At 36.8% G+C, this 22,117-nt stretch overlaps 1 long non-coding RNA gene across 1 annotated transcript; it reads right to left on the bottom strand.

The window, feature by feature from the left end:
• Window positions 1–507: 507 nt before the first annotated feature.
• On the bottom strand, window positions 508–20,924 carry LOC135297967 (uncharacterized). The gene is made up of 4 exons (XR_010359912.1): window positions 20,737–20,924; window positions 8,807–8,853; window positions 7,176–7,259; window positions 508–970 (listed from the first exon to the last, which is right to left on the bottom strand). It is a non-coding gene; the product is annotated as an uncharacterized LOC135297967 (long non-coding RNA).
• Window positions 20,925–22,117: the final 1,193 nt, after the last annotated feature.

Raw genomic sequence — 22,117 nt, 5'->3', positions numbered from 1 at the left:
CACATAATGGACACTTTACACACAAAAGCATGTGGAATAAAAGTATACATAATTAACCTCTCAAGTATGGGTGAACATTTGCCATGCATGTTGTGGTTTCCAGGATTAATCTATTCTCTGTGATTTTACCTGTGTTTTATATATTGTGGTAGAAACTCATAGAAGTTAATATAGCACTGTTAGTCACTTAATAATGACCAATAACATTAGTTGGCCTGAGATGGGGAAGGCAATTGAATCAGGTCAGGCTACTGACTAAGCCAGATTTCACAACAACTTTCAACAAATATATAGCATGTGAATAAACTCCTTAGAGGACACTTTCATTGTAAAAAAAAAAAAAAAAAGAACAAAACAGACAGTGTCATTATAAGCATCCAAATTTTGCCTTGCAAGCCTCATAACTTCCTAGTATCACAAAAACATAGTTATTTCATAATGTCACTGGGGAAAGTGTGGTAAACACATACTTTTAAAAAATGAAAAAACAACCAAAGCATCAGCACATTCAGTGCACCAAAAAATTTTTTTAAAAAATAAAAGCAAAAGAAAAAACACCATTTCCTTCAAGCCGTGAAGACTGTACATTTTTTTATTGCCAAGACAATTGCTGACAATCTGATAATGAGGCCTCTTATTATGCAGGAATGTTTACAGTCATTAGTCTTCAGGCAAGGTTCATCAAAAGAATACAGGCAATTGCTTTAAAAATAGCTATGACACTTAAAAAAATACTTCAATGACACTTAAATCATCCATTTCCAAACTGCAAACTAGTTTTACAGGTTAAAACAGAATTTGACTGCAAACAAAGCCATGGTGCATGTTGTAGATCAGCCCTCCAAACCCACGGATCTTCTTCCGACTTGAAAAATCCCATTTATCACCACATTCCTCTCTGTGTGAATCACAGCAAGTCACAGCTGCTAGGTCTGGGTGGATCACCTTGTTCAGCAGAAAGATCAACTGGCTGAAATAAAGAAGGAAAAACAGAGTGATTTCCTGCCAGCACCTGGAAAGAAAAGTGACATTTGGGAATGTTTCTTCATACCATTCATGGTTAGCTGGTGCAACTCATTGCTGCAAGAATTCACTGGGACTGGATCTGAGGGAGGCTGGACATCTACCAGTATATTTCTAATCCTCAAGAATTAGACTAATAAAGCCCAAATATCCAATGAGAATGCTAGGAGACACACATTTCAGGAAATGAGGTGGGGATCCAGCTGTTGTCCAGTTGTTTGACAACAAGCTGTCCATGAGCCAGAGTGTGCCCTTGTTGCTACAAGAGCCAACAAGCTCTATTAGGAAGAGCAGGTCGAGGGAGCTGATCCTGCCCATCTGCTCAGCCCTGGTGAGGCACATCTGGAGTGCTGTGTCCAGTTCTGAGCTCCTCAGTACCAGAGAGACACGGAGCTCCTGGAGTATGTCCAGTGGGGGCTACAAATATGATTAAGGGACTGGACCACTTCTTATGAAGAAAGCCTGAAGGATCTGGGCCTGTTCACCTCAAGAAAAGACATCTGAGGTGGAACCTCATCAATGTCTATGAGTATCTGAAGGGAGGGTAAGAAGAGGATGTTTCCAGGCTCGTCTTAGTGAGGGAACAGGAAGAAACTGATGCACAGTAAACTCCACCTGAATCTGAGGACATCACCACAAATGATCACATCTGGGAACCAGAGATGTTGTGGAGCCTCCCTCATTGGAGATACTCAAGAACCATCTGGATGCAATTCCCTGTAGTGTGCTCTAGGATGGCCCTTCTTGAGCAGGGGAGTTGGACTCATTGTAGTCCCTTCTAACCTTACCCATTCTGGATTCTGTGACTTGCAAGAACATCTTCTGACACTGTGTATTTATTTCACCAGTATTTGCAAGTGGATTAGAAACAGCGGTTGGACCAAGCATGTCAGGTGACTGACAGTGTGATAATTTGACAGCTGCTTACAATACAGTTTGGGCCTTACCAAGCACTTCTGCAGCAGTTTGTATCAAAAGTGAGTAGGTATTCTCACAGAATCTCTCAGGTTGGAAGGGACCTGCAAGGATCATCAAGTCCATCTCCTGACTCCTTGCAGGACTGCCTAAAACTAAACTATATGAGTATGAACCTCATCCAGATGCTCCTTGAACATGCTTGGTGCTGTGACCACTTCCCATCAAGTACATATGCTACCATTTTTGAGTCCTAACACAAGTTTTAATGCTGTGGTGTTTAACTAGCAAACTATCTAGTTTTTAGCTTCTGTAAACAATCTCTGTTCTTCTCCTTATTGTCACAAAACCTTTGATCCTGATGATAACCTGATTTGTCTGTTCTGCATGCCTGAAATGAGACCAAAAAATGTTAAAAATGGTGGAAATCGTGTGGTGAACTTATATTCTGCTTAATATTGCAGTAAGTAGATCCAGAAAAGTTCAGGGGATAAAAATCTCTTAGTTTAAAATGCAATGCAATGACAATTCATACAGAGGCATTGATCAGTGTGAGAGCAGAGTCTGTCAAGAGGAATCTTTATAGTCACACTGTACTATTCTTTCTGCTTTCTGAAATCTACTGTTCCTTTTATGATTACTACTTTACTGAATCTGTACCTGTTTGGTGTTTAAAGTAGATTTAAAAAATTTCTATCACATTTTCCCTGTAAACACATTATATGTGTTACTGAACTCTCATAATGAAGCAACAGCCAAACCATTTGTAGAAGTCAAATTTGGCATCTGAAAAAAGCTTAAGTTTTAGCATCAAGATAACATTCAGTCTTTGTGGCTACAATATTCACTACACTCAAATATAGCATGGAGTCTTGTCCTGTCCTGATCTTGTAGTATTGTTGTTGGGAACTCTTTATAATTTTGGGAAAAGGCAAAAGAAGCCTTTTCAGGCTACTGAAATCAGAGCAATACTTGCACCCTTGGGCAGAGCATGGTTAATACAGAAGAACAGTTAGACATCCTGTATTGCATTTTCATAACTTCCTCCCCACATATAAGGGTCCTTAAATTTCTCATTTTTAAAATGATCTAAATGATCAGTATGTGTCACCGAGGTTTAAGATAATTTTCCAAAGATTTAAGAAAATAGAAGTATTTTCAACCTTCCTCCAGTATAGCACTTAAATCTTTGTTACAATGCCTGAGCACATATAATGGGAGGAAACTTATAGATTATTGAAAACACAGGAATTAGCACTAGAAAAGTTTTTAGGCAGCATTATATCAGTAAACCTCTGCACAAGTTTATTGCTATCAATTCAATCCCATTGCAGGGGGTTGTCTGGTGGTGCAGCATTCCCTGTTACAGGAGCATGGCAGCAGTAAGAAGTCATATTTAACCCAACTCACAGTCTCTGACCATAAGACCCTCAGCTGTGCTAATAAATACCTTTGAGAAGCTCTCAATATTTATTTTAAATTTAATAATTTATTTTTATGCATCTTTATTTTCTGTCCATTTTGTACTTTTACATTTTCTTGTAGTTCAGAAAAGAGAAAGCAAGAGTTTTCATGATCTGTTTTTCACATGTTATCTCAGTGATTGTTTGGCAAATATTTCTTGGCTAGAAGGAGAGTAGGAGAATATGCAGATGGGGTGTACCATAAAATTTTATGGAAAGCATTGTGAAATCTATGCATTTGGGTCAATCTTCACCCTGTGCTGTGTAGTGTAGGGGCATTTTCTGGCCAAGCAAGAAACTTTCTTTAGACTAGCACTTCCACTGAACATTGGAATACGTCTATTTCTCACTACCAGGGAAATGGATTTCCTTGTCCCAGTCTGAGAGCAGAGTACAAACTCCACCACACACTCTGGACTGGACAGCACAGTTTGGCTAAAACCACAGAAGAAGAAAAAACTGACTGATGTGTTAAATTAGAAAGGGAAATTAGAAAGGAAAAAAAAATTCTTTGGAAATATTCCAAGAAATAATGAAGCACTGTAAAATCCCTAACATTTGTCTGCATTATATGGTTTGTATTGCATTTTTATAGTGTGATTCTTGTGCTGCAAAAAAAAAATGCTTATACAAAATGTTTGAAAAGTATTCCTGTACAGTTAATGAATACTCTAAAAAATTATTTGGAGGATGAGTCATGTGTATAATTCAGAGTGTAAATACACATTCACTTTGGTGTAGCAGAAGAAATAAAACTTTTCAAGATTAAAATACAGTTTCTCAAGTTTCAATTTTAGAATGAGTTTCCATATATTACATGGATTCAAATTAATCTTAATTTTAAATTGGTTAGAGAGCCCTTCAATATTAATCAACAGATTTTTCCAAATAACATATTTTTTCTACCTTCCTTTCTTGAGTCCTTGAATTTAATAATGTTGGGATTTCCTGCTCCAAAGAGGGATCTGCTAAATAAATTTAAATGAAATAAAACATTTTTAAAAAGAATGAAACGTGTGAAAAATACAGTCTGATAAGATCAAGAGTCTGACGCTACAATCCCCAAAACATGACAATTTGAAATTAAATCTGAATTGATGTGTTCTTGAATTGCTATTCCGAAACATTTACTTCTTTCTTTAAAAACAATGTTTTCCCAAGTCCATAACCTGAACATGAAGTTCATGTAGGAAAATATTCTAGAATAAGGCTATTATTATACAAGCCCCATAACTCCCACGGAATTTCCTTTATGAAAGGGAACTACAGGCTGGCCAGTTGGCTTTGCAGTCATCATTGCTGGTAGACACATTCAGTGGGGTTATTATTGTGGGTAATGCCCCATATGCTTCCTGCATTAAGAAGGTGAGGGGAGATGAACACCTGCCATGACATAAGTCATAATGACATTCACTTCACAAAGTAGAAAAGTCCTAAAAAATGAGTGGAAAATCTCTATTTCTAAATTTGAAAGTGCAGTTGTAGAGGGGGCTGCCAGCCAAAAAATGATCAAGTTTTGAAATGGATGACAGGGATAGCCTGCATCTTGCATTTGGAAGATTGTGGAAAAGGTTAGAAAAGAAAAAGAGAGAAGCTGTCAGATTTTTAAAACAGAATTGTGAATTCTGGTTTTGGATGGCAGCACTGACAGCTCTCACCACTTCCTTGGTGTTAAGCACCAGGCAAACAGAAATGTTCAACAGTAGAAGCACCTTCCCACACGCCCCACCACAGATGTTTTGTAAACACGGCAGAATGAACAACAATAATATAACTGTACTTAGGAGCAGGTTTTATGGTGTCAAGTACAGTATATGTCTAAGATGCAACTGTAAAAGAGAAAAAAGAGAAATCACATAACTCATTTCAATGATGAACATGTAAGACAATGCTATGGCAGTAGCTGAGAGGCACAGCAGGAGGGGCAGAGAGGAATCACTTTTCTCTAAGCAGGCAGATGTAGAGCTTGGACAAATATCTGGTCTGACCCATCTGTGGCTTTTCAGATTTTCAAAAACCAGCAAATTAAAAAGGACATGTGAATTGAATCGTCTACTGTTTTAATTTTAGTTGGTTCATCCAGCATTTCAAGCAGAGCTATATGAATGATGCTTTTTTTGAAAACCAGACAATACTTTTATCTCTAAACCTTTTCCAGATTTGATTTCACAGAGTGAAATTAATCCAATGTGAAAGCCTGAGGTGCCTCGAATGGAAATGCTGACAAACTTTCAGCTATAGAAGTGTTAGCAACCCACCTCAGATGTATTATCATTAATTAAGCAGATGAAACAGAAAACAGAGAAAAATTAGCTGAAGTTCAGTGGTTACTTGTTGCAAATTTGTAAATGGGGTCTCTACCATAGAGGTATGTAAAATAATGCTCCTGTTAAAAGTTATGTGGAAATTAAAGGTTCTCAGCAAGCTAATTTTACTCTGTTAACAAAGCATGGTTTCAAGCTATTCTTGTTAACCATCCACCCACTTTCTTTTCCTTCACCACCTCAGATTTGCAGATAGGAGGTACAATTACAGTCCTTTGTTTCATCCTGAGATCTCTTTACAAAATAAAGTCTGCTTTTATCCTGTTGAAACCTATGTGCTTTCCTTCATTGTGTAAAGCTAAAGGAGCTGATGTCTAACTTTAAAGTAATCCTTTGTGTTGCATTTTTTTTCCCCTCCCTGCCTCTTTGTTGTATGTATAGCCTAACTGTGTGCCTTCAATTGAACTTTTCCCCTGCCAAATCATACACTTAAAGCAGGGAAAAGGAGGCTGGGGTGAAATCCTGGCCCCGCTATACTTCATGGGCTTTACCGGGGTTAGGTTTCCATTCTAGCAGCCACTGCTCTTTGAATTGCTCCTTTTAGTCCTGCCCGAGATGTGCTTTACCCCTTCTGGAATGGAACTGTTCTGGTGAACATTTCTGGCGCAGATGGTCTACTGGAGCTAATGGAAAGCCAGGAATTTGGGGATTTAACTGGCTTTGACATCGTAGTGGGATCATGATCCAAGAATTTAAGGACCTCACTCTTAACAAATGCACAATTTCCGTAATGACCCCAAAAGAATGATGGTAAAGAAACTATATATTTGTAATTATATTTACATTTTTATTCCTCTAACCGCCTGTTTTTCAACTGTCAGGGCATGTCAGGAAGATTGACTCTTCCAGTGTACCTAATGGGGTGTTCTGGACATTTGTAACAGAAGAAGATGCCGAAAAAAAAAAGAAAGGGGTGTAGAAAGAAAGTTAGCAGAAAACCACCACCACCACTAACAATAATAATTGTCATCATCATCATCATCATCATCAAGATAAGGCTGACAACAGTGGTAGGAATCTTGTCCACTTGTCTGTGCAGAAGGAAGGTGTTTGTCTGCAAGATCAATGTAGTGGGGCTACCGGGACATAAAATTTGGAACGCTAATGCTGGGCTGTTTCTCATGGTACACTTTGCTTTTTCTTTTAGGTCTGTGCCACAGCTGCTCTCCAAAGGAGCCACAGGAGATGGGATTAATGGCAGACTTGTCAAAAGAGTGTGTGCCTGAAGACTACACCCTTTCCCCTTCCTCTGCAAGAAGCTTCAGACTGTGCTGATTTCCAGGCCACCTCCTTAATTCCCATTACATATTTATATTAATACCAGTAAACACACAATGAGCCCTCAAGGCAGCACATGCTTTGTGTTGAATCTAATCCACAGGGATGTAGAGTTTGAAGCAGATATGTTTGATCAAATAGAATGGGCAGTTTCACATTTCTGTATCTTTACCTTCATTCCTCAGAGAGACCCGAGATGCACACCATCACAATCCTTGGAGAAACTGCTTCTTCCTTACTCAGTATCAGTTTGCTTCTGAAAATGAGGCACCATCTTTCTGAAATCAGTGCTGTATTAGTGATGTTTAAAAGATAAAAGTCTTCATACTGCCTTCAAAGAGATGTGCAGGATGCTCTGAACTTGTTCACAGAAAACTTGATTCACTGTCCACAGATACAGCCATAATCTTCCTACCATCTATGCTCAACCTCAGCTGAAAAGGAACACTAGTTCCACTATGTTTATAGTAGCTTTTGATACTTTGAATTTTCCCCAATATAATTTTTCCTATCCTGTTCTCCTGACATTCTAGGGAGCAGATTTTTAATTTTCAACTTCATCCATGAAATGGATACTAAAAAAAATCGTAGACGTCTTTGGTGCTTGCATTTTGCATAGGATGTTCAGAAACTGGAGAGTTTGATTTGAGAGCTGAAGAAAATGTCTAAACCCCCTCAATCTGCTTAGGTTATCAAAAAGAAGACAAATTTGACTTACTCGTTGTGTTTAAGTACATCTGCTGAAACGTTTTGACCTTGTAAACTCATGCAGAACAGGAGTTTCATGAGGACTTAAACCACAAGCAAATGTCAATGAATTCAGAACATAGAGACAAAAGCGGAAAACCTTTTTGTTTTGGGACTTTTAAAGCTAAAGCTTATTTCTGCATTTGAAAAGATTTTAATTTAAAGATTTAACTAAGTGAAAAGAGTTAAATAAAAGGACCTAGCCAATCATTTTATATTGACCCAAACCTTTTGTTTGTTAAAGCAAACACTGGGCTGTCTCATTATGATGATAATAGCTGCTCTAGTGGTACAGCTACCACTGAGTTAATTATTCTAGTGCTGAAGAGAAATCCCCTGGAGTGGGTTTTGTACTTTGAAGCTGATGTAATTAAAAAAATGCAACAAGATTCTGGAACTATCTGAGGATTCTTGATTACACAAATAACCAACATCTTCTTGCAATGAGAAAATTAGAGCATGGCCTACCAACTTTTTCTTCCAATAGTTTTTCTCACATGTACTGAAAAAGAGAGGGAAAACCTATTAATATTATTACTGTTTTTTGGTCTTAGTAATTATTTAAATCTTTCCAATGAGAACCTTCTGATGTAACCAGCAACCTTCAGATGGAGTTTTCTTACACCATCTAATATTTTTGATTTGAAGATGGTTAGCTTCATGAAAAGTATTTGCTAAAATACTAATTTTGAAGATTGCCTCACATTAACCAAAATATTTTAGATCTTTTAAACTGTCACAGGCAGGGCTGTAGGGAATTCAAGAAAAACAGACATCAGGATTAGACTGTTGAAGCAATCAGGGAAATGGGCCCCTTAGGGAGACAACCCAAACTTTTTTTTTTCTGAAAGAGGAATCTCAAGGTTGGGGTCTCAGTGAGAGAAAGAAAAATGCGACGTGAAAGAATACATTTTCAAAATTCTTATGAAGGAAAGTCTCGATGTGTTTATGCAGCCCTTGTACCTGCACTCAATATTTTGGAGTAATACACTCTCACTCTACAGAATACCAAGTTTAAAGAAAATAAGATTAACTGTCTCTAGCAACAATACTTACATCTGCTCCATAGGCCAGCCAGCAACTCTGGACTCCTCCAAGCTGTTCTGAAAAAGAAAGCATTTGAATAATTGGACAAAGGTGCTTGGTGGAGCTCTAAAATAATCACTACCATCCCTCATCTTTCCCAGCCCTAAATATACATTTGAACTCTATCTTTTAATCCTGTTTTTTGGCAGAACATCTTTAATCTCTTGCCCTCCATTCTAAGAAAAATTTATCCGCATGTGAGTTTAAGTAGAAGTTACTATTTATAGCAGTTTAAAGTGGTTTATATTGTCTAAATTTTTATTATACTGTCATGATAAATTTGCAGGCCTTTTTCTCAGTGTTTCGTTGTGACTAGAGGCTCAGATGTGTACTCTGCTTACATTGTCTAACTACTAAAGCTGGATGATTTTATTTCTTCCCAAAACAATTACCTTTACCCCTTCATTTGCTTTTCTGAAATACAATTTGAGGTGATTTATTAAAAAGTTGCAAATCTGACTTGCATTTTTAAAATTGTTCCTGCCAAGTGAAAAATAAAGACAAAATCTAGCAATGATAAATTTGCAAATGCTTTCAATCCTATGGTTTTGGTCACAGCAAGTCTAAGGCGCCATTCTTAACTCTCTTGCCACTGTCAGTGCACCCATAGGTAAGCTGCAACACGTTAGCTTGGATGTTTGATTAAAAGATGTCCTACTCAAGCCCCCCCATCTTCTCTTTTGAAGTGTTTCAAGCCTCTTCCAATTGAATGCAGTGTGATGGTTCTCACTGCCACTCTTTGTGAACTCCTGTTTAAACTCCTAAAACATCTCAGAAACAATTTGTTAATGTTACTTCGATTAGTGAGAGAGGAAATAAGAATTGCATTGTATATTCTGGTTTGGTGGTCTTATAGAAAAAGCAATTATTTGCACAGCCTGCTACTCACACCCTAAATATTTGGGTGATGATTTCCTGGATACATTATGTTGAGTTAATACGGAAATTTAATGCTGTGTTTTGGGTAGGGAAAGGTCTAAAAACTGGCTGGATTAGTCACTGGTCTAAGGACCGCTTACTTCTTAGTGACCATTGCCATATGATAACTCAGGTTCTTAATGACTGTTTCATTTTGTTTAAATTCCATGGTTGTTGTGACAGGATGAATTATCAGATGTAGGAAAAAGCCAGCTGGGTTTAATTAATCATCAGCCCCCTCAGCATTTGCTGGGAGCTGTGGCAGGAGTGGGGAGAAGGTTCTGAAACCTCTATAAGATGGATTCAACTCATGTACACAGCAAAAATTTTTCAGGAGTCTCTGAAATATAAAGAAAGGTCTTTCCAATGTGTGATTAATAAACTGAAGAGCTCATTAAATAATCCTATTCAGATCAAGTCTTGCTGTACCCAGTTTTGTGCCTCACACTTCAGAAAAAATGTATTTCAAATAAGGAAGGAGAGCAGAGCAAATTATCTAAGGTCTAGAAGATGTTATTTATCTGGGAAGAATGAGTGAGTAGTGCTAAACTTCAAGAAGTGTGCCTGGTGAGAGGATCTGAAACAGAGGGAGAAAAAAGATTGATTTCTTGGTCAGTTAAGGACTGGTCAAGAAGTATTAGGCAAAAACCACAGTATGGATGGTACAAGTTACCAACAGGAGAACTTTCAGTGATTAAGAAGTAAGGAACATCATATTCCCGGGAAAAGCATACCTCCAAGCAAGCTAAGGTTGAGTCTCCAGCACCATCCTGTCTTCTACTGCTAGGGAAATTCAACTTTTGATCATCCTCCTCCAGATGAATGCTGTAAACCTTAGACCAGTGGTTTCCAGCTTGGGAGATAAGGCATGATCACAATGAATACAAATGAAAAATCAAGTGTAAACTAATGAATTTTGTTTCTGCAGGACAGTATCAGCATTGGTCTTGTGATGGGTCTGCAGGAGGGAGGAGGCTGAGGAGCCAGCCCCAGAAATGCATAGGACAGGGCTGATTGATGTTCCTAACTTAGTAATATGAATTCTGGTTCTAGTTAAGTTATTCACACAACTATTTGTTGCTTGGTTTTCAGTCCCTGATCTAGTGTATAAAACAGTAATGCTTCAACAGAAGATACCACTTGCATCCACAAGGTTTCTCATTTTCTAGCCCTTCTTTAAAGGCAAGGGTTAAAATCCTTCAACCCAGAAAATTCATTGGCCACTGCCTAGATTACTGCTTTAACCCCTGAACTACTGGATAAAAAAAATAGAGAAAGGTTCTTCACACCAGATATTTTGTGAAAATATCTGGTGTGAAGAAAACCAAATGAAGTTGTTGTATATATTCAGCAGGATTTATGTATAGTTTTCGGTGACTGAAATGGAACTTCTCAAAGAAAGAAAATGACACCTTCTCACCACTAAGATGTTCTTCTAGCACTTTTAATTATTTTAAAGTTTGTATGAATAAAGTTAACACATTTATTCATACAAAGTTATACTTCATGTTTGGACATTTTCTCTTTGAAAGTACTGTCTTCACTCTTTTCTGGAAAGATATGACCTGACAACAGCTGTTACTCTTATGAGAACAATGTCCTGAGTATTGTTTAGATGTTTGCTGCTGTTTTAAATGTCTTCAGGAGACCAGGGAACATTACTTGTTCGTAGTTTATTTTACAAAGGAACAAAAAAGTTAACTGTGTCATGATCCTAGAAGATAAAAAAAAAGAGAAAAAAATACATGCTGTTTTATAATTAGAGTACAATGTGTGCAAATACTTCTTTTTGACTCAGCCCTCTGATATTAAAATGCAGTACCAATTGCAACAGACTTAACTGTTTATAACATGACAATCTTTTCCATTTTTTGCCCATTTATCAAAGTAACAGAGTATTAGAACAGTCTCTCACACTATTTATAAGAAGAAGTTAAAAATTATATCTCAATACTATTTGTTGCTTAGCTATTTCAGAGCAGCTGTGATAGAGTAGTAGTTAAGTACTAGTAAATGCATTATTGGTTCCAACATTTAGAACCTACACATTTCTCAGACAGCCCAAACAAGTACTTAATCCCACAATGTCCAAAGCAGAGAGCAATTGTTTTCTGAGCCATGAATCTGACTACTGCTCAAATTTGATCTTTTCTCCTTTCTTTCCCGTCTCATAGCTATCAGTGGCGACATTGAAAACCATCATAGAGAGAAAGGTGAGCCCACCACTGCAAAAAGTGAACTGAAATAAGCAATATAAGTGCAAGCCAGGAAAAAAATTATGCAAAATAGAAAAAATAATATTTTTGGTATTTTCTCTTTCTATGTTAGTGTGTTTTTACTATTACTGCTCATTTCAAGAGAGAAGTTTTCCCATTATAAGCTGCTTTTTTAAATTAAAAGAAAACAAAACTGGCACTAGTAAAGAGCTCTATGTGCAGTTTTTAATGGGGGAAAAAAAGTTGTAAGAATCTCAAGAGTAGATGAAGGGCTGTCGAATCCTATAGCTGTGACAATGCTTGTGGGAAAATCTGGAACAGCAGGGAGGAAAGTGTGAGCCAAGAAACCTGAAAAATAGTCCAAGTACTTTCATAAAGTCCTTCTTTTAATAATGTGGGTTTAATTTTCATAATATATTACCATTTGGTTTGTTTCTTAGGGACCTGTGTTTATTAGAGAGCATTCCCTGAAGTTGTCAGTCTATGGGAGTTCCCTTAAACTCCCTCAACATGCAGCTTTAGTGGTTTTCCTCTGTTTTGAGAGGGTACATTAATAACCACATACTAGTCTAGGCATTAAATAGGCCACCCACCCTTCAAGAAGTACAGTTCACATTTCTATCCACTCTTAATGGCAGCTAGCCTAATGGGAATGATGTCAAGGGGTGCAATGAAATACTCTGTGTGCCTCTTTACATCTGTCTTTGTGAGGACCTTGTCCTGTTTGACAGCTATTTGCTCAGTCGGGGAATGTTGCAGAGGGGTTAATTTAGTGCTGAGGAGAAAGGAATGGTGCCACCATCATTATTGGCAGAACTGGTGTCCAGCTTGTCTTTGGTCATGTCTTCACACATATGACCTGGAAGACATTCTACGTAGTCACAGCTCTCAAGTTTGTCACTAACACATGCTGCACAACCACAGCCTATGAGCAACATCTGCAGAGGTGGGAGCCTCATTTTCTGGCTGACTCTGAATTGTTTATTCTTGCTCTTGTAACCCTCTTCCCATCTGCCTCTGGCCAGCTCTGCTGAGTCTACCCAGGGGCAGATGGAGCAGACACAAAGGCACAAATGAGGTTTTTGAGGAAGTGCATGTGTGTACAATTTTTTATTACCAGCAGGGCTGGCAGCTCTGTTTATTTAAAGTTACCTGGCACTTTCCACTACAAAATCTTATTTCCAGTTGCCGAAAATGAACTATTTTATCCGACATATTTCAAGTCAACAGCCAGCCTCGGATTCAGAAGTTTGTAAGGGTCATGTGTGTATTTATTTGAAGTTATCAGGTAAGCCCCTTCAGTAGTTTCCTGAAAGTTAAGGACACCAATACTTTGCTTTACAAGGAGTACTTTTGCCACATTAAAGAATCCAGTTCTCCGGCGACAGCCGATGCCTTCGCAGTAGCAGGAGTGTCTGCCAGCTCAGTTGCTGGCATATTGGCAGCTGCTAATCTGGTGAATACTCTTTCACTGATAATGTGTCCAAATCTGGCTAAGATTTAAGTGAACACATCAGAAATTGCAATCTGCCCTGCAACTGCATCTTTGTTTGCTGCTGCTACAGCCACCTGAAGGAACATCAGCTGGTTGTAAGCTCCACTCTGGTGTCCCTTGATTGACAGGGCTCCAGATTCTACTACTGCCAGAGCTCAAGTGGCTGACACCCATCCTACGAGTCCTTAGGACATGCCTCACAAAGCATCATGCATTTGATAGCTACACATTATGCTTGTGACCAATATTCAGTGATCTAAAAGGGCCAGGAACCACCCTCTAGCTCTGACACCTGATGACTTGGCTGCATCCATACTATATAACACTCAATGCAATGTCTCCAAATATGTGCAATACTTATATGCACCTAAAAATGTTTATTTGTAACATGCTAAAATTACTGCACTGATCTGTTTCTCTCTGATGTACTGAATTCACTGCTCTTCCAAATCTGCCTGTGCATTGTAGCCGTTCCTTTGATATTTCTCAACATTCAGTAGCCCAATTAGCTACTTCCCTGACCAGAAAAGCACACAATGCGGTATGCAAATCCCTCTAGGACAAAGAGTCTTCGTGGAAGAAAAAAGTAAGGTTATTTATAGCAAAGCTCATTCAGTAATCATATTCAGTAATCGTACTTTCAGACTGATTGGTGAAGAGGCCAAAATCGAGGTGGCTCAGAAGGACCAGGAGGGGTACATCACAGCAGGCAGTCCTTACTCACCAAAGGCAACTCTTCTCCATCCAGAGCCCAACACTTGTCACCGCTATCACGCCGCTATCAGGAAATGCTAACAATGTGACCTATCCCTTCCAGTGATAATCAACAAAGAGGAAGACCCATCCAAGTGTGATATCAAGTTACTTCATTTGTTCAAGTGGAAGAAACTTTGTCTGCTTTAGTGAGAGATCAAAGGGCTGTTATATCAGGTTTCTCTTTTATCTTTTTTATTTATTTATTTATTAAATTTCCTTTAAAATGAAAAAGCCAGACATTCTTCATACATAAAAGAAATTGAATAGCTTATTCAGATACTCATAATTTAGGAATTTCCAGACCAAACGGCATTTCCACCCTTTTAGTATATATTTTAAATATGTGATTTTATTTATGGTTTAATAAAATGTAAATATAGAAAATGCTGTTTAGTTTGCATTGGTATAAAACACAATCAGATTCTTTTTACAAGTTTTAATCACATTGTGCATTTTTCTCTGTTTCCTAACATGTAACCTTTTATTACTGTGTCTGCTTTACAAAATTTTCTTGAAGCATTATTTTTTTAAATTAACTATTAGCTGTCTTATATAAATTTCCAATCAACTGCTGAAAAAAATCCTGTTTAATTGCTTCTTCTTACTAGAATTGCCTTCCATTTATAATGAACCTAATCACTTAGATACTGGAAATACCAGATTAAAAAGCCAATCAATCATTTCTAATAATTTTTAGTGTTGTGAAAGGAAGGACTCCTAAAACAGCACATGATGTTTTCAAGTAGAGCAGCTTTTAAAAAGCTTTTATCAACAGCAGCTGTCACAGATGGGTTATGTTAGTCAATAAGACTCCAAAACAGGAAAAAAAGCACCCATGCTTATATAAATGAGAAGAATATCAGCTTGATTATAATATTCTTTCAGTAAGAGAATATACAATGCTGAGCTCGTCTGTGTTTGCTTAAACATGAGTAAAAAAGTGTAGACCATAAAAATACACTTCATAGCCCCTTTTCCCATCTAAAAAAATCCCATTAATTCATACACTCAGTGATTAAACAGAATGCCATATATCATTCTGCATATTTTGAGCACTTCAGAGGAGCCTGGATGAGAGAAGTGTTAAGAAGATCTTGAAGCCAAACACTGAATTGTTCACTCAAAGCATAACAATTTATTGCCAAATTTGTTTCTGAACGCTATAGATATTTTTATCTTAATGTATTGCAAATTGATGTAGTTACTCATTTTTATTTGAATCTTTACAGAACATTAATTAAAAAAACCTGTTATCCATAAAATTAGCATAGACAGTCACAAGCCAAAAGATATTAATAATCTGAAAATTAATAGAACTTTGTTTGACACGAGCTCACATTTTCTGATTTTATTCATGTCAATAGAATTAAGTGGAGTGTACTCAATGTTTCTTGCAATCTGTTAAAACACAGCTCTTCATAAAGTGAAAATGATGATGGTTATATTTGTCAAATTCATTGAAGAAATAATTAGCATCTGAACACTGATTTAAAAAATATTTCTCTGGCCAAATCTATCAGCATAATCTAATGACAAATTATCTGTTTTAGTCTCTGCTATCAGGATTATTTTCTTGATTCTTTCTATGCAAGTAAAGCATAGAGATAAAAAATGCAAGCATGTTCTTGTTCTTATGTGCACAGCACTAGTACAATCATAGAGTTGTTTGGATTGGAGAGAACCTTAAAATTAATCTAGTTCTAAACCCCCTGCCATGGGCAGGGACATCTGGGGTGCTCAAATTCTCATCCAACCTGGTCTTGAACACTTCCAGGGATGGGACATCCACAACTTCTCTAGACAATATATTCCAGTGTGTCTCTACCCTCACTGGGAAACATACTTTCTTTAGGTTCCCCAGTTTGTGTTCTTGGCAGTCCAGTGGTTCATCTTCAGCAAAACAGTCACTAAAGGGTTTAATTGGCTGAAGAAGATAAAGCTCCAAATCGCTTCAAGTTAAGGTGGGACCTTGGCTGCATACTACAGGCATCAGAATATGACTGAATGGTGACAGTACTACTGTCACCTCTTATCTGAAGAACAGACCAACAATTTGCATAAAAAAATAGTAACGCTTTAGAATAACAGTTTCAACATCTGAATCCATATTAAAGAGCAGGTGAAGTATGGATGAGGGTCAGAAGTCTGAGCACTCTCCTTTAGCTGTCCCTCATCCTCATTTAGGCTAATGTTATCCACACATTCCCAAGGAATCTGTCTGTCTCAATTTATTCTATAGGGAATGCAGAGTCTTGACTCATTGTCATGAATTTCATTTCCTAGAGTTGGCACCTGCAAATCAGATGTAGTTAAGCCACACCAACATGCTCTTCTCAGAATGTGCCCAAGAGAACATCACTCACACCAAGTGCACATTACAATGGACTGCAGTTTGAATTGCACAGCTTGTTGCATGCAGAGGATCAGCTGGAGAACAACTCATCTCTGTATTCACTTGTACTTCTTTCCAAACTTCTTTTTGCCCCCTTATACCTGATGTTTTGGAGTCCTGAATACATTAGAAAGGTTTCTTTATCTACCTGCCTGACATAACTATTGGCTTGCAAGGAGTTGTTGGACGAAACTTAGGACAGAAGTTGTTCACTGTAATATATAGAAGAGAACATTCTACATTTCAACTACATTAAAATAAAACCCTCCTAACTCTGAACTACAATCCTTCAGAGAACAGGTTTCCCTAACATGTGTCTTTTGGCTCTTTAAGGACGGTAAACTTTGTAAGTTTTCCTGTTGGTGACATACTCCTTTATTCAAATAGTCTGAACAATATAATTATTTCAGAAAAAAATGAAAATCAGTTAAAATCAGTCTGCAATTAATTTGAAGTTTGCTGCCTGCATTTCAGGTCAGCCACGTTCTGTGTTTCTAAGTATATCTGTTATTTCTAACTTCACTGATCTACTAAATACCAACTCCCCCTGAAATCCTTGCCCTTTATTATTGAAAACCACAGACTGAGGAATCTGTAGGAGATCTATTCTGAGCTTGTCTGTAAGTTCATTTTGGATATCTGGTAAATATACAGAGTTTTCTAAACTCTTTTAAAGATAAGACATGGGCAATTCTATGTGGGAACTATCATATAACACATTGTAAAACTTTTAAAAGTTTAAAATGTTTCACTGTATCAAGATGCCAGAAAGATAAGAAAGGAATGTGTTCATTTGCTCTTAATAAAGACAAAAGGACGGGTCAGAAAGTTATGAATAGTAAAGCTGCTAAAGATTAAGAGGTGCAAAATTATAAATAAAATTATAATACTATTTAACAGGAATTAAATTCTCAGTCAGATTTTGTATATTTTGTTCTTTATGTGCTCAGCAGCAATACATTTAATATTAACAGTAATGTTATTTTGATAAAAAAAACTATTTTGCAGAATTATAATGTAAGAATAAAGAAAATGGAAAAGGTAATTAAAAATAGAACTGTCCTAAATGGATCATAAATCCAACATCTAAATAAAATAACAAAATGTAGTTCAAACTGATGGTAAAATTGAAATTGTTTGAATATGAAGTCTTCAAGTAGTCAATGAACCAGTAAAACTGAACTCACTGCAGCTAAAAGGGGGAGAGACTATCGATGAATTCTACTTAGGAGTGAATGATGTAAATGGCAAGAAATGTTACTTTACTACAATCAGAAATGTTACTTATTTTTCTTACTCAGTGCTAATCAAACACAGTAAAAATTTGAGATTGCTACTTCTCAAAACATATTCATAATGAAATACTGAGGCAATCTATCCTTCTGTCTAGCAATTTCTTTCTCTTTACCCTTCTTTCTTGTTTGTACTGCAGAAGCATAGTTCTTACAGAGTACTAGCCCTGACTATCGTATTCTTTTTCTTATTTTAACTCAGCTACGTTTCCAATCATATAACTGTAGTGGAAAAGTTTGTATAGAGATAGCAAAGATACCAACCTTTTTGTTCATACTTTTATCAAGTAATTGCCATTGTTTGGTAAACCAGAGGAAGAAATTCAAGCTGTATGGAATATTTTCACTCAATTTCCTCTTCAAAGTCATTAACTTAGCAGAGTTGTAGTCATTCTGCCAAAACACTGTGTATTTTTGGCATTCCCAGATAATGAACCATAGAATATATTCCTGTAGGTATAACTGAATTCTGAATTCTTACTGTAGTATAAAATACACTTGGGCAGCATTTTCATTGCAGCACTTAATCCAGCTGAATTCTGTATGAATGCCTCAGAATTCTTCTGAAGAGTATCATATTTGCAAAATAGATTTGACAGATGTACAACAGCTCACAAAGTATTTAACAGAGATAACACCTCCAAAACATAATTACTTCCAAAATAAAATGAATAAAATAGAGGCCTCAATATAATGAATCTGAAAGCCTTCATATTTTATTGAAGTACCTAAGAGAGACCAATCTTTCCCAGAAAGGTGCTGAACCTTCCTAAAAGGGAAGGTGGAATATCTGCACTCTAAAGACAGCTTCCAAAATACCAATTTTCAAAGTGACTTTAGGATTTTTAAGACATACATTGGTAGGAGAAGTTTATTTAAAATTAACTCCTAAGGCTTGTGAAAATTATTCTAATGATTTGTTTTCAAAACCACTACAGTTTTATACAAGAGATAACAAACATTCTGAATAAGTTTAGCTGCCAGACTGGTTTATAAACTAAGGCAAATCTGGAGCCTTTTTTTTCTGCCGTCTTTCTGAAATTTCAAAATTTTGTAGATATACTTGAAGCAATACTTAAAGAGACACTTCCTTTTGATTACTTCAGATGGTGTTTCTGTCTTTGCTGAAGAGATTGCAAATTATAGAAAGCATATTTGGGTAAAAAAATTGTTTAAAAAGGCAGATATATGATAAGATCTTTCATTAATTATATATTTAAATTACCTTATATAAAAAAATTAATAATATGTGAAACAGATGTTTTCAAAATGGAAAAATGTAGAAATTATATGAAGTTATCAAAATGAATTATAATGTCCTTTTTCTGTTTATACTTTAATTCAATGCTAGATGTCTGAACTACATAACCACATATAACTGCTCCTTAACTATGTGGTTGGTAAATCTGTTTTCTCTTGTTGCCTAATATCAGCTGCCAGGTGATCAGAATCGAGTAATTTGCATTATTGTTATATATTTCTTCTTCAAGAGCCATTAGCTGAATAGGCCGACCTCTATTCAGTGTGATGCCTTCTTCCCTGAAGTTTTTCAGAAATGTCAAGGCCCTGGGCAGCAGTTTCTCTGCTCTTCCCCTCTCATCAGTGCAGGCAACAACTCCCAACATAACCCAACGCAATGCAACCCAACACAACTCAGCTCCATAGTCCATAAAAGAAAAAGAAAATGTCATTTCCCCCACACCTAACTCTGGGGCAGGTGGCCTCAATGGAAGTTTTGCCCATGACCTCAGTAAGAGCAGCACTCTCCAAACCTCTTTTATTCCAGCAGGCCAATAAACTTATTTACACAGTGACAGCGACATATTTGGACAACATATTTTTGCTTACAATTAAACTAACTTAACATTGGGAAATGTTATATAGTCATAAATTCTGAAAGCATTTAATGGGGCTTTTAGGTATAAAATCTTCTGCAAAACAACAGATTATGCAGCTGAAACTTGATGTTTACTCTGAAAGTGCTATTGAGGTACCATTTTCTTGTATGTAGCATGGTTGTTAGCAGACATATGGGCTTTTATATCAGAATAAAGAATGAAAACTAGACATTGTTTATTTGTAATATATGCTATTGAGCATCTGAATTAATGAAATGGAATTTATGGATGGATAGCATGCCCAAGGAAGTAGAAAAAAATTACTGCTTATAATTCAACCTCTGACATAAAGAGTGGCTGAGACAGAATTTTGATGTGTTGCTGGTTTTGTTGTCTCTTCCCGAGAAAATGTTGTTTCAGTACTAACTTCAGCTTTAGAGAAGGGAGAGCAAATATCCATGTTGTAAGTGAAATTAGAAAGTAGACCAATTCAGGCAAAGCTTCTTTCCAAACATCAGTTTACCTCAGTGCAGATGGGAAAGGGTTAGGGTTAGGGTTAAAAAGGGCATCACAGACTGAGATTCCAGTTGGATGCAGCCTTTTCTGACTGGAGAAAGAGAAAAAGGTAACTGTGATGTAGTTCTGGGGTGACCACATCTGCCCATTAGGGGCTGGACATCCATCTCTCTTACACAGAGTTACCCAGCAGCCATCATTCACATAAAAACCCCCAGTCCATTACCAACAGTTGACCTTGCGACCTTACATTAAATGCTTCACATCCCATTACTTTCCTCCCAAGTCATCTATTTTCCTAATTTTTTACAATAATGCACTTCAGCTTTGTCACACATTTCTGGCTCCAGTTCTGGAAAATGTTTCTGTTCAAGAAAACACTCCACTGTGTGCTTTATTTTGCTTATCTCCTGAAATCAAAATGAAGCATGCTGTTACCGTTTGCTCTCCATAGAGATAGAAGGAAAACACACTTACAAGCTTCTCTGTCCTGGGCTCTGAATGGTGGCAGTTATTTTTTCCAGTCTGTTTCAAACAGAAGAACTAATGTAATCATAAATGCATTGAAATGAAATCCTAATAAAGGATCTTCAGAAGAATATTCATGTTTCCACTTAAAAAAAAAGGTTTATTATACTTGCAAAAGATATTTGAAGCATTCTAGCTTTTTAAAGCATTGCAGTACACTTATGCAATAGCTTGCTACCCATTACTGAATAGATTCAATTATACTTGCTCTGTAGTAGAATTACAGTTACAGATGGTTTTTTGCTACTGATTGGAACGTCAGTAATAATTTAATTAGATATTATGACAGTTTCCATGGCTTATATGTTAACACAGTTAAATTCTCTCTGTAAACTAATTTTGAGAACAAATGTTTCTGTTCAAAATCTTTTACAGTGGAAATGTTTCAAAGGTAGAATAAGTTAATTAGAAGGCTTTTTTTCCCCCTTCTAAATCCTCTGAAGGAGCAGGAATATTTTCCACGGAAATATGGTCAGTCACTGAAATGTCAGAACTCTAACTGAGCAGTATATGGAAAGTATATGAAATTTAAACGATCTCACAATCTAAGTTAAATTGTACTATTTATTTATATAGCTAGAGTGACCCTCAGTGTGCAGAAGATATGCTTTTTACTGCGTGGTTTTCATGGATGCGGGAACATTGAATGGCTGTATTATATTTAATTAAAAGCAATAGTGGGCCTACCCAGATGTTAAAAGGGCTTGATCTGAACAGTGTGTTGACATCAGATGAATAGGAGAGGCCACCTGCTAGCTCCACTTTTGGCTTGGTGGATGATTTGCATTCCTGTGGCCTGTTGCTCTGCATGATTGCTCTCAGCACTTCACAGCCCCATGAACTGTTTAATATCATGGATACCTTCCAGCCATGCAGGCTATCTCCTTTTGTAACATCACTGCAAAAGAAAGAGTGACCACTTGCATGATTCTGATGGGTAGAGCATGATGTTTTCACTTAGCATATACCACATCAAAGAGGAGGAAATGCTTTTCTATAAACCAGATTAAGATAAAAATTAATCCATTCTTGCCTAAGAGACCACTTTTTTCTTCTTTTTGAAAGATGCTCATCATTTGAACCTGAGTACAATACAGCTCATACTGTATTCTTGTTTTTTCTCTTGAGCACAGAGTGTTTCTTGTCAAAATATGTAAAAGTTAAATAATTCACTAAATATGTGTATTGTTTGAACACTGAGAAACCCTTCAGTAGCATAAACGCATTCATGAACACAACTATTAGACTTCATGTGCTTTATCACTATTAGACTGCCAGTGCATTCCTAATTGCTGTTATCTACCAGAAAAACTACACATATTCTAAAGGG

This window comes from Passer domesticus, chromosome 3 (assembly GCF_036417665.1).
Source record: "Passer domesticus isolate bPasDom1 chromosome 3, bPasDom1.hap1, whole genome shotgun sequence".
Lineage (NCBI taxonomy): Eukaryota > Metazoa > Chordata > Aves > Passeriformes > Passeridae > Passer > Passer domesticus.
Note: the sequence above shows the minus strand (reverse complement) of the source record. Positions and strands in the feature narration are given on the sequence as shown.